Raw genomic sequence first — 20354 nt, 5'->3', positions numbered from 1 at the left:
TCTGAATTTAATTCATTCACCATTTTGCCGTCAAAAAGAAGAGTTGATGTTTTTGAAAGATCTGAACAGCTTTGCAGCTGATGTTCTAAAGAAAATACACCGCTGAACCCAGAACAAGCCTTTGCACTAAATTAGTGTGAGTTTGAATTTCTGAGTTTCAGTAGTAATATTTTCTATCTTTCGCGATCATTTTTGGACTGATGCTCATTATGTTTTATTCTCTTTGGGCTTTATTCCATGGATTTCTAAAGGACACCAGTTCGCTTTAGAACTTGGAAGATGTAACACAAATTAAGTAATGTGCCTTTGATTCTAGTATACCTGTTACACCTTAACTAAAACTGTCATGAGCAACATCATTTTTAAAAGCATTTCTTTGACATGAGAATATATGACAGAAACCATTGTACATAGGACTTTTTGAAAACAATACTTTGCTAAAAGGGGTGTTTTATAAAGGATATTATGTTCTGAAGACCTAAAGGTAGGTTCTGTTTATGTAATAAAAGTGTATGAACCTATATAATTTCATGGCTTATTGGCTTATAGGGCCTTTTATTCATGATCAGATATAAAATTTATTTTGTGCTGGACTTTAAATTTCTGGAAAATTTCAAAATACTAATGAAAGGGCCTCTGGTTAATGACTCAGCAGGCTTTCCATGCCAGATTTATCTCTTTAAGAAAAAAGAACAGTGTTCCTCATTATCATGATGAAAATAAATAGATGTTGTTTCAAACCATGTTAATCATTTAGTCGGTTAATTAACAAGAATCCTTTTGCAGAATAAATTCAGACCTTCCAGTAAATGTGTTGATAACTGTCAAAAATCCTTTTTTATGATTCTAGCTAGCAAAGGCTTTCATTTTGGAATTCAGGAAGCAGGGGAGATTTTATTTACCACCCAGTTCCTGTTGCTAGTCCTTTTGAATTTTGCCTTTCAGAGTTTTTTTATTTTTTCTTTTTGTTATTCCCCAGTGGCAAGTTATTTATTGCTTCTTTTGGCCACTCATCAAATAGTAGTTGGTAATTGGAAGATTTTACATGATATTTAGGATAATTTTTTGCTTTTTTCTAGTGTTTCTGCTTGAACTATGATGGATTAAGATAACTGAGTAATTTTTCTCTTGACATCGATGCCCTTTAAGCTCTTTTGGGCTGTGATCCTGCTCTTGTAATTAGCTTTCATTCTGTTCATTAATCAGTGTTTTCCATCCAGACAGTTTTTCCTTTTCTTTCTCCTTGTTTCCAAGATACTAAAAAGTGAAAGCAGTCTCTTACAAGGATCTATTGTTTGTTATCTTTTAGGCAAACCCAAGTATTTATCTCTCTTTTGCCTTCATACCAAAATTTATTGGAAATGCATGATAAACTCTCAGATTCTCAAAAATCTGAGGGTTTCTGCTTTCCAGGTTTTAGAAATTAGTGTATCTGATTTCAAGGCCTTAGATTTTCAAATTGCTCTTTTATATGCATTATTCTATTCTCTTTTCAGTTCTAAGCCTATGTTTATTTGTAAAATGCTTCTCTTGTTTCTGACATTTTCCGATTTAGTATCAATTTCTAATAATGAACCACTTTTACCTGCTTGTCTTCCATGTGGATGCTTAATAAATACTATAACTTAGGTATACAGTTTCATGGAGGAGAATAGAAGAATGTGGTTAATTTTTTGAAATAGCAATAAAAAGAAAACATATTGTGGCTTTAGCAAGCATTATTTTCTTGTGACAGTTTTATCCTCCTAATTATACTTTGCCTAAGCTGGTACTAACATTAATTCACGTTCTCCTAAGCATATGCCCACTCTTGACAGATATACACTGGGGTTACAAATTTGGCATGTATAATTTACACATAAATATTCAATTGCTAAGAAAACTGAGACTAAATCAGATGCTGGTCATTATCTTTTAAATTACACTCTGACCTTTTATTCATCTACTTAGCAGTGTAATAACACAATTGTCTTATATAAATAATTCATTTCTAGTGCTGCAACCCATTTTTAAATATTCAATTTTAATATTTATTATAGTTCTGATATTTATTATCTGATGTTTGGCTAGATATTCTTTTTCTGAACAGTACTTAGTTTCATGTAATTTTATTTTTTTTTTATTTTTTTATTTTTTTATTTTTATTTTTTTTATTTTTTATTTTTTTCAGTTTTGGTTCCTTTTACACTGACAAAGCTTGTTAAGAAAAGAAAAGCAGTTTTATTTTTTATAAATAGAGAGAGGATTTTAGTGCCTATTTTGGAATAACAGGTAGTATTCCAGCTGTTTGGGGCTGCTTTGGGCTCTAGGCATTTTAAAATTAATGGGCTGGGCCAAACAAAGAGCGTATTTTCATTCCACATCAAATGTATATGCTGGTTTCTAACAATACAATATGTCTGTGCAAGTGTGGCACACATTTATCCTTCCAGGTAGTGAATGAAGACATCTGCCTTCTCCTAGAGACTTAGTTCTCAAGTCAGCTTAAAGAAACCAGCAAATAACCCTTAGTGACTCTTACCCTCACACAGAACAAGCTGATTTCTCATGAGAGCTATATTCAATCTATGACCAAATAATGCCATTTTTTTTTTATTATACTTTAGGGTTTTAGGGTACATGTGCACAATGCGCAGGTTTGTTACATATGTATCCATGTGCCATGTTGATTTCCTGCACCCATTAACTCGTCATTTAGCATTAGGTGTATCTCCTAATGCTGTCCCTCCCCCCTCCCCACATCCCACAACAGTCCCCGGAGTGTGATGTTCCCCTTCCTGTGTCCATGAGTTCTCATTGTTCAATTCCCACCTATGAGTGAGAACATGCGGTGTTTGGTTTTTTGTCCTTGCGATAGTTTACTGAGAATGATGTTTTCCGGTTTCATCCATGTCCCTACAAAGGACATGAACTCATCATTTTTTATGGCTGCATAGTATTCCATGGTGTATATGTGCCACATTTTCTTAATCCAGTCTATCGTTGTTGAATTTTATTTTATTTTTACTAGCTGGATAAACACACAGTTTCTACTTTATCTTAATGCATCCAACAAAATCAGTCTTATATTAAGTAATTAAAGGTCCAAAAATCAGTTGGTTCCATTGACTTTGGGCAATGCAATATCCACTCCAAATCTGTCATTTGTTTCCCTCTGATATTTTAATAGTGTTCCACAAAGGATGCCTAATTGTTGGGATTAGCCTTCTTCACTGGTGTTTTATGGACAGTATAACTGGCTTCTCCCTTGAAAGCAAATAATTTTCTTTATGTTAGGAGTGTTTTTTAAAAATAGCTTATCAGCAAAGGTTTTTCTTCTGAGTGTGTGTTTTTTTAAGCTAAATCTTTTAGAAAGGCAGCAACCGTTAATCCTTCAGGGACATATATAAACACACAGGTGGATTCACCCATGCGAGCATTTGTTTTTAACTAATGGATAGTTTTCTCAAAACAATCTGTTCTTTTGCCTGTGTGCCAAAGTGGGTGAAATATTTGTTTGGGACTAGACCATAAAAAGTAATCTTGAATGATGGCAGTAGGCTATAGAAGTTCATCATATAGAGAGTAGCAGAATGTAATGGAGAAGGCTATAAACTTGGAATCAGGAGGCTTGCCACTTACTAGTTGTGGAATTTGGATGTACTCTGGGCCATCATTACCTAATTCATGTAGCAGAAGGTGGGCTAGATTGTCTCAAAGTCTCCTTTCGGCTCTAGAGTTATATGATTTTTTAGGTGCCTTTTGGGTTATTTGAGGCTAACATTAAATGCTGACATTCGTTTGTAATATTTTCCTTCTGGTGAGCTCAGGTACCCTATTGTAAATGATAATGTTTATCTGAAATTGCTTACCTTCAATCAGCAGTCTTTAGTATTTCTTATTCAGCATACATTTGTTGACCATATTTTATGTGTCCAGTACTGGTACAAAGCCTTAGAGTAACAAAGGTAAATAACATGAATTTCCCACCCGCGAGTAATTATTACTATACACTAAGTACCACAATGGAAGACCGAATGAAGTGCCATGGTAGTTCAGAGGAGAGATTAATTCTGCTTTGGGATGACCAGGTCAGCTTAGAAGGAAATGGCATTTGGATGGATCTGGAAAGATGTGTTTGCCAGATGGAAAACAGGGCTGAGGATGGCAACTGAAGGGCCTGACAGGTGGGTGCTAGGGCACGGGCAGAATGTGAGAGGTAGGAAGATGCGTGGTGTTTGAGTAGAGCTTCAAGATAGAGTTTCTGTTTCCAAGGCTAAATAGTAGGCCATAAATGGGGGTGGGATAGGGCATTTTGACTTAAGGAGAGTGGGGAAGAACGGCCTGGAAGTGAAATGAGGAATTAGGGCATTAATAGGTTGCCAACACTTCCTCTCTGCCATCTCCACATGTTGAAGAGTAATTCTGTTTTTTTTGTTTGTTTGTTTTTTTAATCTGGTATATATTGTGATCTGCTTGCATTTCTACAAAATTTTCACAAGAACAGTTGGAACAATAATCTGTTTATTGAACATTTACTATGCATTAAGTCTTATTCTCAATGTCCAAGTCCAGTATCTAGTTAAGACATTTTACCATCTTTTTTTTTTTCTGAAAAGTTGTTTCAGCATAACTTTCGTAGAACAAACTTTAAAAAAAAAAAAAAATTTGTTTTGTTTGGCTATAAAACAAATCATTAAGGATTAACATTTTTTGACAGCAACTCACAGATACATTTTAATGATAGGCAATGTATTCTTCACATATCAAGTGTCATATTTAGCCTCAAAACTTCAAATCAAATCATTTCAGTCTATTGAAGGGATGAAATGGGATGTTGATGGCTTGGAAGCCGTCTTTTGTAAACTTTAAAGTTCTAGATTATTGTGAATAAGTATAAATATCAGGAAGAAGACATTATATATTCAGTTTTGTGTCTTGAGTCTCAGCCTAATCCCCCATAGTTACGGAGTAGGGTAAGAACTGTATGTCAATTTGGAATCAGACTCTCTGTTTTGAGCCATTTAATTTAGACACATTATTTTAATGTAAGCGCTTTTGCTTTTTCTTTGGCAGTCAGTGTGCAATTTTAATTAGCACTTGGAACCTAGTAGAATACATTGATGAGCACAAGACACGAAGAAATACGTTCATAATGGCCTGCCCGAGGTCTCTGGCAGCATCCAAGAAAGAAGCTTTCAGTATAATGTTCAATGCTTCTGAGAAATCATCCTTGCTGATGATTTATACTCTTATACATTTAATCATTTTAGAATTTCAAAATATTGGCATTAGCAGCTTTGTCATCTATACTACACTCAGAAGGAATATTAATTTCTTAAGCTTATTCTGTTGCAGTAACTGATGTATAAGAAAACAACTTATTTTCTACATCTGCCCAGGACTCTCTTCCCAACTTTGCCAATCAAGCTCTTCCACATCTTTTAAGTCCCAGCTCTAATATTCCCCCTCACAGTCTTTTTAACCTCCCATTCCCCCGTGGCCATTCTTTTCAATATACACCCATGGTTCATGCATCTACAACTGCACACCACACTGTGTTGTAACTATTTTTTAATGCATTACTCCCCCTGTCAGCTCTCAATCCCATAATTGTAGAAACTGTGTCTCCACATCTGTATTTTGGTTGCATCCAGTTGAAAGACAGAGCATGGTAGAATAGAAGTAACATGCACCTTATAAACTGATACAGGTTAAATCCAAACTGTTCCTTACTTGCTGTGGGGACTGGGGCAAGTTACTTCTTTGAGCTTCTTTAAAACAACAATAGTAATACCTGCTATGCAGGATTGTTGTGAAGATTAAATAAGCTCCATTCATTAGTTCAGCAAATATATGGAGACGTCCTATTACATGTCAGTAATTGCAAGTGTAACTGTACTTGGTATTAAGAATATAAAGGTGAATAAGTCATGACTTTGTCCTAAGAACTTCATAATGTGGTAGTAGAGAAAGACTAGGAAATAGTTGCAACATAATTCTTAAAGGATGAGTAAGGATTCACTAGCACAGGAGTTATAGGGTTTAGGTTGAAAGCAGCAGGATTTGAGGTAGAAGGAGAACTGTGTGCAATGCCTTTAAGCCAGGGAGAGGATGGGAAGTCTAAGGCACAGAGGGAGGTGTAGTTGTGATGGTGGGGTTAGGCTGCAGATATAAATATTACAAGGGGCCTTGCAAGCTAGGCACAAGGCAGAGGGAACCTGTGAAGAGTAGATGATTAGATTTGCATTTTAGGAAGATCACTTTCCTTGCTGGCATGTGGAATGGTTTGAGGGAGTCAAGAGAATCACTATGACCAGTGAAGAGACTGTAGCCCAGAAGTGTTAATGGCCTTAACAGCAGGAGTTACAGTGGAAATGGGGTGGAGAGAATGCATTGAGAGATAATTAGGTGCCAGAAAAGGCAGGATGTGATACGGTGTACAGGTGGGGGAAAAGTGCGTAAGGAAGAGAGAGGAAATTTTGGGGGAAATGTACAGAATTTTGACTTGGGGATGACAGTGCGATTCTCAGAGACAGGAAATGCAAGAGAAGCAGTTTAGGGTATAGGTAGGGAATGGAAATGAGTCCAGTGTGGAAATTGTGGAATTTGAAGTACCCGGAGGGAGCGCAGGACATTTTGACATCATTTTGAGCTCTTGTATGTTTTGACCCTGCTGTTTTTTTGTTCTTGAATATAAACATTGCCATCAAGATGCTATCAACACTGATGAATTTTGTGGTAAAGACTTATTCCAGGGTTAACTTCATTAAGCTAGTTTAATTTCTTGACCTATTTCCTAGGTCAAATTTAATCTTTTCCCATTTGTTCCCTCCTGTGTTGTTGTTTTACTAGCACTGTTTCCATCAGGACAAAATCTTTCTTGTGTACATTTTACAATGAATACTTGATTTATCAACTTCTTTATCATCATCTTTGTCAAATTTTTACAGATACAACTTTTACATGGGAAATGTCATTTAAGCTCTACTATTTTTACCATGTCAAATTTTGGACATCTACTCTTTTTGATTTTTCTTTAATTTGTGAGCAATAATAACTTTTTACCATTTTCTGTTTTTGCTATTTTCAGTTGTATTTTACCTTTTTTTGTAACCAGCGAAATAGTTTCATGAGACAATTCTTTCAACTTTAAAAATTACCAATGATCTGTGATTCTCAAGTCAGCTTTTCATCTATAACAAATTTTGCTGTGTATCATTTTGGCACTTGTCGGTTTCATTTTGGTCCTTAAAACCAAAACTGCCTCAGAATCTAAATGGCATTCTTCTGCCTATAGAAGAGCCAAGGAGAGAAGTCCAGAACATAGGTACATGTATATAGGTATGGCGATTTGAAGAGAAGTCTAGGATGAAATGTAGATTTGTAAGCATTTGCATCTGGGTGTGGGGGCAAGAGAGTGGATGACATCTCACCAGAGGGTGTATAGCATAAGAGAAGAGCACCCCAGAAAACTAGGAGAAGGAATCCAGGAAGGAGCAGTAGAAGGTAGGGAGAAACTCACAAGACGGCATTCTTGTGGAAGTCAAGTGAAGAAAGAGGAAGTGGTCAACAATGTTGGATGCTGCAAAGAGGATACATACTGAAATGTGTGGATTTTGCAACAATAACATCACCCTGTCATCACTGAAGGCAACCTCATGAACGGAGAAAGATATGCAGCTGGGTATACAGAAGAGGAGCAAGAAGGAAGTGAAGATGTGGAGACAATTACAAGGACAACACTGGGCTGCAAGAAGAAAAATTTGCTTATTGATTGGCTGGTTTGTTTCCTTTTAATACGGAGAGACTTAAGCATGGTTAGGTGCAGACGGGTTGGAGAGGAGAGGATGAATGTACAGGAGAGTTGGAACAGGATCCCCAAGAAGAGCATTAAGATCTCAGTCCTTTCCGGGGGTAGAATTTAGCATTGCTGCCTAAATATCCATATCTAATGATTCCTCTGCAGCCATGTGCCCAAGACAGAACCATCCTCAATCTGGCCCATCCATTTGGGTTTTTACTTTGGGTTGCCCATTAAACCCCTAATTCTTTCCTGGGCCCAGAACTTTCTCCAGAGCTGCTATCACTTGCTTTCATATCTCAGTCAAGGGGATCTTACTGCCCTTAACCCCACAATACTATCACTTGCCATGACCCTTGAATATTACTGCTTTTGAGAAAGTCTTGCTACCACGTGTTGGCCACAATATCAGATAAGCTTTGATACTCTTGCTCTCCAGCTGTGAGCTGGGTCTTACCTCATCTACCAGATCCACCACTCACAGGTCAGATGAAACAAAACACTCTGTTGTGACCCTGACCATTCTCTGTTCCTCCCATTTGTCCTGAGGCTGAACAAATTACGGCAAAATTTGGGTTGCCTTATGAATAATAGGGCGGCGGCCAGCACACATCCTTCTCTCCATCCACGGAGGGCTCATCCAACCATCCCCTGGTGTCTTCACTGCATGTTTGTTGGGCACTTCCTAGCACCAGGCACTGCGATAAGAAATAGAGGTTAAACCATGAAGAAACATGGCTCCAGCCTTTAGGGAGCTCCCAGTCCTGCAGGTAAGTTAATGCTTGTTGCGATACTGTATACTAGATGGGCAAGGTGAAGAACCAGTTAGCCTAAGTAAGGAGAAACTGGTAGGTTACCCTAATTTTTTTTTTTTGGTAGAATCTAAACAATCTCATGAGTTCAGTTGAATATATGAAATACACTCTTCTTATCCTCACGTAATTGTTTCCCCTGCCAGTCTACACAGCTTGCAAGGGTAAGTCTGTTTTATGAGTTGGATAGGTTCCAGGACTGCGATTTATCTTAAAGAAAACTCATTTGCTTATGTAGCAGCCAAGATCAGCTACTAAATTTCCAGGACATTGAAAAAAGGGCATTCTCTTCAAATCTTTTTATATTTTTAGCTAGCATCCCCTTGCATCCTGACCCCGTTCTGACCTTTTTGTTTGTTTGTTGATTGGTTGGTTGGTTTTGCCTTCAGGACAAAGTGCAGGACAATTTTGTGTCCTTGAGTCAAGTGTATTTGTTTGATCTCTGTGGAACTTAGTTCTGAGCGTATGAATGAAATAAAGGTAAACTGAGAGGTCATAATCTGTATCTTTCTCTGAGAAGTTCTCCAAGGCTCTGCCTTTGCTTGCTTTGCTGTTTCTTGATTCCTTGGCTGTGCCGCTGTCTCTGGGTTCCAGCACTGACACCCCATGTGTGTAGGGTATTGTGGGGGACAGCACGGGTCTGAGAGAGAGAGCCTGGGGAAAGCTGGAGATTCGCTGTTCTTGCTTTCCTGCACCGGGCCTCTATACCCCTTGAGGTCAAAGCTTGTCTAATTAGGTTGAGAACAAGTCAGAGATATTGGACATAAGTGTCTTCCTAAAAAATAAAATGTGCAGTAAATACTACATTAAAATTATCTGTAAACCACTTCAATATTAACTTTGAACTCTACATTATGTTAGGCTGTTGGGAAAATAAAATGTTTCCCAGCACTCTCTTTCTCTCTCTGACATTGTGTCTACCAGTTCCTGATCTTGTCCTTTGCAAGGAATGGGTGGGACTCCACAGGTCCCTGACTGCATAGCTTTTTCAAATCCAGTGGGTCTTTCTCTCTTTCCCTCCAAGTTCCCTTGCTTGGATCACAGATGTGTGCAAGGCTGCCTATGATGCCCTCTGCATAGAGTGTTGCAGCCACTTGCCCATTCCTGGCACAAGTCTTCCCCTCCCAGCAGGAATAGTGCTCAGGACCCCAGTGGCTGCTTTCTTCCTCTTTCTGCCCCACTTCCTAGGGCAGGAAGTGAGAGGAGCAGTGAATGTTAGACAGAGGGGCTTTCATTTTGTATCCTCCGCATCTGCTCCCTGAGGTAGTGAACACAGGTGCCTACCTGCTTAGACAGGGGGCAGAGGAGCAGGGAGCGAAAGGATGAACACATGTGGAGACAAAATTGCACAGCTTTGTATCTTAAAATAGTGCCCTGCCACACAAACAAAAGATCCCCTAAATTACTAGGACTGTTAGAAAAAATATACTTTTAACTTATTAAAAAAGCCAATATTAGCTAATGACAAAGATCTCTGGCAAGATTGAGAGAGAAGGCTTTTCAGACAGAGGCGGTGGTCCGGAGAAGCAGTGTCTTGTCTGTGCTGCTTCTCATTTCCTGTTCTCTTGTCACTTGCTCTTGGCCACACTCTTCTTGACGTTGTCTCCGCTTCTCTATCCAATCCTTGTCTTTTCCCTGCTACTGTTCTCCATTCCCATTTTACACTCATCCTTGGCAGGCCATCTAGAGGACTGAGTGGGCACTAAGGTCCATAAACCATGGTTAGGCCTTGGTTTGACTTCTCCCTGTAGATTTGCTTTTGTAAAATATGTCCTCTGAGTGTCCACATGAGATGGGTTTATTCCTTTTTAAAATTTCACTTTTTGAATATATATAACACATAATTCCAAAGTCAACATTATATAGTTATAGGCAACGTTATATAGTTATACTCAGGTGATGTGGTTTGGCTCCGTGTCCCCACCCAAATCTCATCTTGTAACTCCCATAATTCCCACGTGTTGTGGAAGGGACCCAGTGGGAGATAACTGAATCATGGGTATGGGTCTTTCCTATGCTGTTCTCATGAAAGTGAGTGGATCTCACGAGATCTGATGGTTTTATGAAATGGGATTTTCTCTGCACAAGCTCTTTTTTTTTGCCTGCCACCATCCACGTAAGATGTGACTTGCTCCTCCTCGCCTTCTGCCATGATTGTGAGGCCTCCCCAGCCATGTGGAACTGTGAGTCCAATTAAATCTCTTTCTTTTGTAAATAGCCCAGTCTCGGGTATGTTTTTATCAGCAGCGTGAAAACGGACGAATACGCCAGGATACTCTTACTTCAAGCTTCGAGCCCTGTACCCTGTTTGCCTCAGTTGGCTACAGGTAACTAATTTTTGTTTCTGGTTTATTCTTCCAGTATTTCTTTTTGCAAATATAAGCATATATATATATGTCTTGATTATATTATATTATATATATGCTTTGATATATTAACTTTGATTAATATTAAATATAAGCGTATATATGCTTATATTAACTTGGATTTATATATGCTTATATTTGCAAAAATATGTATGCTTATATTTGCAAAAATATGTTTGCTTATATTTGCAAAAATATGTATGCTTATATTTACAAAAAGAAATACTGGAAGAATTGCATATGCATATATATAAAAGTGGTATACTACTTACCTTGATTTGCACCTTGATTTTTGCACTAACAATTTCTCTTGGAGAACACTCCATATTAGTACATGAGGCTTTTTCTTATTTTTCTTCTTCAAAGCTGAATATACATCATTTTGGGGACATATCATAGTTTATAGATCCCCTATCAGTAGATATTTGGAGTGTTTTCAATCTTCTACTATTATAAATAATGACACAGTGAATAGTCTTTTGCATCTATCAATGATACAAGTTTACTGGCACTATGATTAAAATGCTTTTGTTATCAATAGCTTTATTAGGCTTTACTAACATTGATTGCAAACACTCCTTGGTGGATACTGTATAAAAAATAGCATCTATAACTAATCAGTCAGAATGCTGGATTTGTGCCCATACAATATATGAAGAACCTGATATATTTTCACAGTTGCTTCCAGCCAATAAAACAGCCTGGTACCAACCTAATGGGATGTGGACACATCTCCAAAGCCTAACTAGTCTTACCCAACTATATTCCCTATCTATCCTCAAATGAAAGAAAATTCCCTGTCTGTATTTTTAGTAATCAGACTTATTCCTCTCTAGAATGTATTACTCCTCAATTGTGTGTTGAAACTGCTCAGATTAGCCTTTCCCAATGTAACCACACAAAATCCTCCTCTGCCTATACCCATTCTTAATTCTATAATCCAAATAGATTTTCCTGAACTAGCTGTTTCCCAATCCTATATCCAACAGCAAACTCTTCTTTTTATCTAAATTCAATAATTGGAAATCTGCTTACCCTCTACTTTTTAAGGAAACTGAGGGGAATAGAACTGACAGCCTCAAATTTTAGCATTACCCATAAAAGGAATGGGACCCTATTTCCAATGCACCACAACTTTGTGCAAGAATTGCCCCCAGATTGAATGACCATTTGGCTCCAAATGTTCAGAGACAAAAAACCTTCTCTGCAATGAAACCATTAATCTTGGCTCATTTGTCCATAAAATAGCTTCTCATAAGAGAAATTCATGCAGTGCTAAGCTTCTCACTATATGCAGTTTTGGGTTTCACTCATTTGTCAGAGCATTGATTCCTTCCATTGATACTTCTGAATTAGAAAAGGCTATTATAAATGTTCCCAGGACTTTAGAAAAAAGCTTTAATGACACTGCCACTTTTGTCTTGGCTTTACAAATGAGGTCTCTCCAACCTTGCTTCATTAGTTTTGCGAAATAGAGAAGTTCTGTATACCCTAACCACTCACTAGAGTGGTGCATGTGCTTTTAGTGTTGAAAAATGTAGCTTCTGTGTTAATAAATCAGGAATTGTTGCCCCAAATCTAAAAGATCCTAAAAGAAAACATACAGGTTTTTCATCACATAGGTGATGCTACACCTACTGATTTGTTTAGTTGATTAAATCGTGGCTCCTGGGAATCTCTGCTCTGGGAGATTTTTCAGTCCTTGGCGATTATTCTCTTCAGAGTCGTTGTATTTACCTTCCTAGTGCATGGTGTCCTATCAGGGGTTTTAAATGCTTTCCAGCAGCTACTCACGTATCAAGTGATTGCCATCAGGATCAGACAACTTGAGGAGCTCAACCACCTGATCAGTGATGGCTACAGAGGTGCTGATAACAGTGACGCCACCACCCTTCCTTCTAGTGCAACTATGGACGATAAGAATGTCTCTATGACTCTGTCCCAGTATCTATGTCAACTCCCTCAATGGTGATAACCAAGACGAATGCTATACCGTTTAATCACACTCTCAGTTTGCTGAGAGGATAAAGAGGATAACCAAAAAGGGGCAGTTGTTAAAACAAACTAAAATGGAGACTAGATCTGAAAAATCCCTCAGCAGACAAAGTGAGTTAGGCCTTGAAAATAACCTTAACCTTTTTTAAATTGCAAACATAAACAAAACTTAACTTGGGCCATTATATATAAATGCTTATATCAGAGGAAAACAAAACTTAAGCTCAATCAATCAGAAGCAGCCAACTAACTTACGTAACTAGAGACTTTCTAGTGGGACAAACCAAATAAGGAAATAAAATATTCGATCAAATATTTTATTTTTAATTTTAAGAGACAAGGTCTCACTCTGTTGCTCAGGATGGAATGCAGTGGCATGAGCATAGCTCAGTGCAGCCTCAACTTCCTAGGCTCAGGTGATCCTTCTGCCTGAGCTCCCAAGCAGCTAGGATTAAAGGCATGTGTCACCATACCTGGCTAATTTTTAATTTTTTGTAGAAAAGGGGGCTGAAAGGAGGACAAAATAGGGGGTCTCGCTATGTTGTGCAAGCTAGTCTCAAACTTTTGGCCTTAAGTGTTCCCCTTGTCTCGACATCTTCAGGTGCTGAGCAAATATTTTCTTTATTTCTGCATTCACTCTATAAAAGCCAGTTCCTTGTGCCTCTTTATGGAGCTCCAAACCTCTTTTGGTTTGGTGCTTCCCAACTCATGAATTGTTGTTTGCTCAGATAAACTCTTCAAGATTTGTATTGTGCTTCAGTTTTTCTTTTAACGAAAACAAGTAGGGGTGAGGGCAGAAGGACAGAAGAGAGAGACAGAGAGAGAGGTGGGGGTGGTGGGGGGAGAAGGAAGATGCCTGATTTTTAAAAAGATAATCGTTTGAACACGAACTTTCCTTTTGTTTTTTGAGACAGGGTCTCACTCTGTCACCAAGGCTGGAGTGCAGTGGCATGATCGTGGCTCACTGCAGCCTTGATCTCCCATGCTTAAGTGATCCTCCCACCTCAGCCACCTGAGTAGCTGGGAACACAGACACACATCATCATGTCAGGCTAATTTTTTATGTTTTGTAGAGATGGATCTCCCTACATTGCCCAGGCTGGCCTTAAACTCCTGTGTTCAAGTGATCCTCCTGCCTTGGCTTCCCAAATGAGATTACAGGTGTGAGCCCCTGCACCCTGGCCAAGAACATTTTTGAAAGAAGACCTGGATACTTTAGGGAATTAGCTGACATTCCAAAGTGCTCTCTATTCCCTGTGGCTTTTGTGCCTTGTGAGAGGACTCTGAGAACTCACCAAATCCATTCCACAGCTATTGAATTAATGGGAGAACCTGATCGGGTTGAATGTCTGGTTTTGTTTTGGGAGGTGGGGCTGAGTGTCTTACACTTAGGCAGGATAGATTCTCCAGAAATGCCTCTCCATCATAGTCTATTAATTTTTGCTGATTTCTTTAACAAGAGGTAAAGCTCTCATTTAATATCAGGCCCACCTGGGAAGAGAGAATTTGCTGACATCAATGTGTGAATGGCATCTATGCTGGACACTGTCTTAAGAACAGACTCTGACTGAGCAAAGGAGAGAGCATATGTGATGATACCAAGTTATGGAAGATGGGTGTATCAGTCAGGGTTCTTTAGAGGGACAGAACTAATAGGAGATATATATAGGAGCTTGTTAAGTATTAACTAACACGATCACAAAGTTCCCACAATAGGCCGTCTGCAAGCTGAGGAGCAAGGAGAGCCAGTCCGAGTCCCAACACTGAAGAACTTGGAGTTTGATGTTCAAGGGAAGGAAGCATCCAGCAGAGAAGAAAGATGTAGTCTGGGAGGTTAAGCCAGTCTAGCCTTTTCACATTTTTTTCCTGCTTTATATTCTAGCCATGCTGACAGCTGATTAGATGGAGCCCACCCAGGTTAAGGGTGAGTCTGCCTTTCCCAGCCCATTGACTCAAATGTTAATCTCCTTTGGCAACACCCTCACAGACACAACCAGGATCAATAATTTGCATCCTTCAATCCAATCAAGTTGACAATCAGTATTAACCATCACAGTGGGAGAAGATATCTTAAGATAAGACTGGGAGTAAGACAAACATTTCAGACACTTACCGGAATGTCTCCCAATCTCTGCAAACTTAGCATGCCTCAAACCTTGGTATTCTTTTCACCCCTGAAGCTGCTGCTCCATCTCTTATTAATTCAAATTCCCTTCTCCTGGGTCATTGAAACTGGAAACCTCAGTTCTTTTTAGTTATCTCTTTGCCTCACCTATATTCACCCTCAAAATGTCATTTGTCTTGTCCCCTGTTTTCTATTTTAGTCATTACTGCCCTAGAATAGTCCCTCGTCATTAAGGGGGCAGAAAGGTATGCAGGCTCAGGAGCCAGATCCCCCTTGGTTTAATTAATTGCCCTGTACTTACTAGCTTTGACTCTCTGGGTAACTTATTTAACCTTCTGTGCCTCAGTTTCCTCATGTCATTTGAGATGCCAAAGAGTATTTGTCACATGGAGTCAGAGTGAGGATAAAATGTGTAAAATGCTAGGAATAGTGCCTGGCTACGTAATACATAATATAATAAGCACTAGGTATCATTTCAAAAGACTACTAACTGGTTTTGCTGCCTTCTCATCTCACTAATCTATTCCCCAGAGAGTGTGCAGATTGGTCTTAACAATACACGTGAACAAAGCATTTCCTGCTGGAACAATTTCCACGATCCTCTGGACCTTCTCAAGTGGGTTTCAGGCTGTCTTCCCAGCCTTATATACTGCCACACCCTAGCAGGTAGTCTGTGCTTGCCTGGTGCCAGCACTGCCATCTGCATCCACATCTCTGTGCTGTCGTCCAGGCTCTTTGCCTGGGACTTCTTTCTTCTTTTCTACATGGCCATCTACTTATCCTCTCAGGCACAGATCAGACATTCTACACTCAGTGGAAACTTTGCTGACCTTCCCTGCCTCATCACCAAGTGGTGTTGGTTGTTTCTTTTTCTGTAGTCCTGTGGCAATTTGTATATCCCTCAAATTTAGCCCACCCTCCAGAATGAACCATGTAGCATCCCGAATGGACATTAACCCTATGGCATCCACACCTCGTAGGTGGGGAAGCTATGCCCTTCCTGCCCATCTTGGGTCGCACGGACTTCCTTATGATCACATTGCCTATACCCTCCCTCATGGCATCACAATATCCTCCTGGCAACTCTTAGCACAATCGCTAAAGGAATTGAGGGAAACATTCTTCAGTTTGTAGATAAGAGTAGGTGAGAAAGAAAGTGAGAGGAATGAGTTTGGGGAAGCATGCATCTATAAGAGTTGAATTATCTGGTTCCTATGCCGTGTGTCTCTTCCAACAGCTTTCAGAGACTTTTTTTTTTTTTTTTTTTTTGAGATGGAGTCTCGTTCTGTCACTCAGGCTGGAGTGCAGTGGTGTGATCTCAGCTCACTGCAACCTCCGCTTCCCAGGTTCAAGTGATTCTGCTGCCTCAGCCTCTCGAGTAGCTGGGACTACAGGCATGCACCATCACACCCAGCTAATTTTTGTATTTTTAATAAAGACTGGGTTTCACCATATTGGCCAGGCTGGTCTTGAACTCCTGACCTCAGGTGATCCATCTGTCTCAGCCTCCCAAAGAGCTGGAATTACAGATGTGAGCCACTGCGCCAGGCCAGCTTTCATAAACTTTTTAATATGAGTTTCAAATTCTAGAATGTTCCTATACCAAGGATTTGCTTTCTTATTTTTGTGCTCACTTCCTTCCCTGGGAGGCAGTCAAGAGAGAGGACAGAATAAAAGCCTCTAATACATGAAAATAGAGATGATGTTCTCCACTTATGTTACAAAACCCTGTATAGAGGAGAGAGATGTGGACTCTGCAATTGTTCACTCTGATGCTCATTCTTTTAGCAATGTAGCATGGTTACTCACATCTAAATTGTTACTGTTCTATGTTGAGTTATTATTGTCTTTCAGGAAAGAGCTACTGAATCCAACTGTGTCAGGAAGGGTTCCCAGGAAGTGGAGCCTGAGACGGGTTGTTGTAAAAGTGACTTACTGAGGGATTGCTCTCAGGACAAGGGGAGTAAGAAGAACAGGGTGGAAAAGAAGCCCAAGTGTGGCTGTTGTTTCGGCTGGGGATCGAATTAGTCTAGATCCCATGGAAAGCTCTCTGGGGCACGAATTGCACGACAGAGTTGGACTTCTCTTAGGGTAAGGAGTATGGTCTTTAAATTCTTATGTTGGTCAATCATTGGCCCCGGTCTTCTCTGAAGGGGTTGAGGTGGAAGTATGATCTGGACGAGGCAGTTCCTTTTTGGTTGAGACAAATCTCTGATGAAGGGGGCACCAGTGGCATCTACTGTACCGACCATCTTGGAGCAAAGAAATGGGGAAAGAAGACAGATTGGAGGATGTGCCGACTGCTCAAAACACAATCTTACTGAGGTACCTTCGAGATGCTGACATGGGGATGGGACAAGTGTGTGTGCATGTGGTATCTGGATGTGGGAATCTGTGATGGGAGAAGGTAGCCACAGAATTTTCCAAGATATATGGTATGGGACCCAGGCTCTCTTGGTAGAATGTTTAAGGGATGATGACTTCAGAAGACATGAGGGCCTGAACAAAAGTAAGGCTTGGACTTTTGATTTTTGATAATCTAGAGTCTACTTAATAAGCCATAGCCATACTATGTCTGTACCTTGGTCTAGCAATAATTGACTGTGATGATATTATGCTTTCTATTTAATTTGTTTAGTTGGAATTTGTATTTTGGCTTTTAAAATTTAACCCATCTAAACAAGGTGATTCCAAAAGGGAAGTGGATATGTCCAGCCCTTTAACTGGGGAGCTACTGCCAGGAGTTCTGAATTGAGCTCTGTGTTCCCTGAGAGTAAAGCAAAAAGGGGCTAAGCATTGGGTTATAAGGTTCTTTGTCTTATTATTATTATTTTTAAAGGTGCTGTAATGTGAAGAAGGACCCAAAGCCTTCTTTATCTCTTCCAATAATCTCAAACCAAATAGGTGGAACTCCTCGCATAAGTTGATTTACAAGTGCCTCTCTAGATGGCTTTCAACAGTGATTCTTGGGCCCTTCCAGAGGTTCTAGAGCTGCTAATGTCTTTAAAGTAGTTTCTTGTCTACTTCAACTTGAACTTTTGAGAGTGGATGACCTCAGAAATCTGAAGGAGTTGAAAACATACGTGGGACCGACTTTTATATTTTTACATATTTAAAGATCTTTAAAAAGACTGTAGCTTGCTAGTTGATTATATGACTGTGGGGCCTGTAGATATTTTTATTGCTGTTAGATGGTCCAGCATTTTGCTTCTAAAGTTTTGTTCCATCTGTTCTTCAATGGAAATTCCCATCTCTGCGGTCACCATTTTCTACATGCCTGAGTAAGATCTTCCAGAGGTAGGGTTACACATGGTGAAAGGGCTTGAATGGGCCAAGTTTGAAGACTTTGTCCTCCAAAATGTCAATAGATCCTAAAAACTGTAGATATTTGTGTGTGTGTATTTATGAATGAAGTCTGTAGATGAAGGCATTGTTTCAACAGCCTGAAAATGGTCTCTGACACATCTGTATTTATTAGCCTCTTTCTTTCTTTCTTTTAGAAGTCTGGTGTAGAAGAAATAATAATCAGTTAATTGAGAGGGTTCATTCATTTGAGTTCTGGTTGAAGTCACAGAAGGCTCTGATCTTAGTCCTATTGACCTCTATAAAACAGCTATAATATTATTAAAGGATGTTGTCAGAAAATTAATTTTCTAAGCTGAGATATAAAGCTTTAAGATATATCTATGTGTTTATAGAGAGTTGAATTTTTTACACATCTAATTATATGTGTGTAATAGTGTGCCTGGTGTGGTGGAATTTTTTATTTAGAGGTGTATATAGAAAGTCATGTTGGAACAGCATCCTTTAGGTGAAGAATTGGGGCATATTTTGACTTTGGAAAATGGTATACAATTAACTGTAAAAAAAAGTCCTGTGTCTTAGCAAAGGCTTCTCCTCAGTTTGCAGAGGTTTCGGGAGGGAGTGGACATATTTGAATAAGGATCCTAAAAGCCTTCTGAAGGAGAAGGAAGGGAGACACCAATTCCTACTACCAGATGTTAAAATTAGAAAACCCTGCCTCAGTGGATTGTGATGGTCTTGACCAAGGTGCAATGAGAGAAGAGGACACTAAGGTCTCAAAGGCCAACTCACCACAAGGGGAAGTGGAGTCTGGCAGTGATCTGAACTCCACACAACAGCACTAACTCCAGGTTAAAGAGCTCAGTCTGGTGCACTGAGTCTGAGTGCAGAAGATTTACAGGTAGGAGTCAGGAAACTATCAAGTTTGCATGTTGCAATAAGGAGGTTAGACATTCCATGATGCTTTCAGAGCCATTGATGGGTTTAAGCAAGGCATTGGCTTGGTTTTTGTATGAGAGCTCATTTTAGTGACCAATATGGAGGATATTTTTAAGAGAAACAATAGAGGCTGGGAAGCTATTGTCATGATCCACGAAAGAGGAAAAGACAGCCTGAATGAGTCAGTGGTGAAGGAAAAGATGCAAGAAGTAGGAGGTAAAGTGATCATAGCTTGGTAATTGACTGGCTCAGGGGGAGCAACCATTAATTTGTTTGCTATTTGTGCTGTTTTTTATTATTACAAATGGCAGGGATTAGAATACGTGGCCAATTATTCTCTTCCTGTCTACTTGTTTTTAGCTGCTGGTCTCTAAAAAGAAAATTATGAAGACGGGGCTTTCATTAGCTTCTCCTACTTTCATAATGACTGTGGTTATCATTCCCAGTTTATTGAGTGAAATCGTTGTTTTAATTTGCATAAGTGGCTTTTGGATATGCAAAGGTCCAATTACATTAAAAGCTAGATATCAATTGATATAGAAGAACAATTATCTAGATATGTCCATGACATTAAAAAGAACAAAGACTGACTGGAGAATTTGCCAACATTTCTATTGAGTTAATTCTGGCTGCCAAAGAACTATGGGAGGAGAACATGAAGAAAAGAAGAAGAAATATAGACAATCTTAGCCAAATGGTACCTCTGCAGATTAGAAGAATGGAGGGCATGCAAAAAAAAAAAAATTTAAATTTGAAAACCAACACATTTTTTGTTGTAAAACAACAATAATCACAACAACCTAAAACAATAAGGTTATTTATATGGTAAAAATAAAAAGGCATCCCCCACCACAACCTCCTACTGTCTAAAACTCTGGGGATAACTTGTGTTAACAGACAGGTGGGGATTCTTCTAGTCAGAAGCGTCCTTAAAGAGATTGCTTTCATTATACAGAATCTATGATGGCACATGTTTCACCAAGATAACCTTTGATCTGTTTTCTTATCTGTTAAAGTCTACCTGATGATTC

At 39.1% G+C, this 20354-nt stretch overlaps 1 pseudogene; it reads left to right on the top strand.

Moving 5' to 3' along the window:
* Positions 1-20354, top strand: part of LOC116456931 (uncharacterized) — a 63811-nt pseudogene that overhangs the window by 4319 nt on the left and 39138 nt on the right.

This window comes from Hylobates moloch, unplaced genomic scaffold, assembly GCF_009828535.3.
Source record: "Hylobates moloch isolate HMO894 unplaced genomic scaffold, HMol_V3 SCAFFOLD_17, whole genome shotgun sequence".
In the NCBI taxonomy this organism is placed as follows: domain Eukaryota; kingdom Metazoa; phylum Chordata; class Mammalia; order Primates; family Hylobatidae; genus Hylobates; species Hylobates moloch.
The sequence above is the reverse complement of the archived record's forward strand: the minus strand, read 5'-3'. Positions and strand labels throughout refer to the sequence as shown.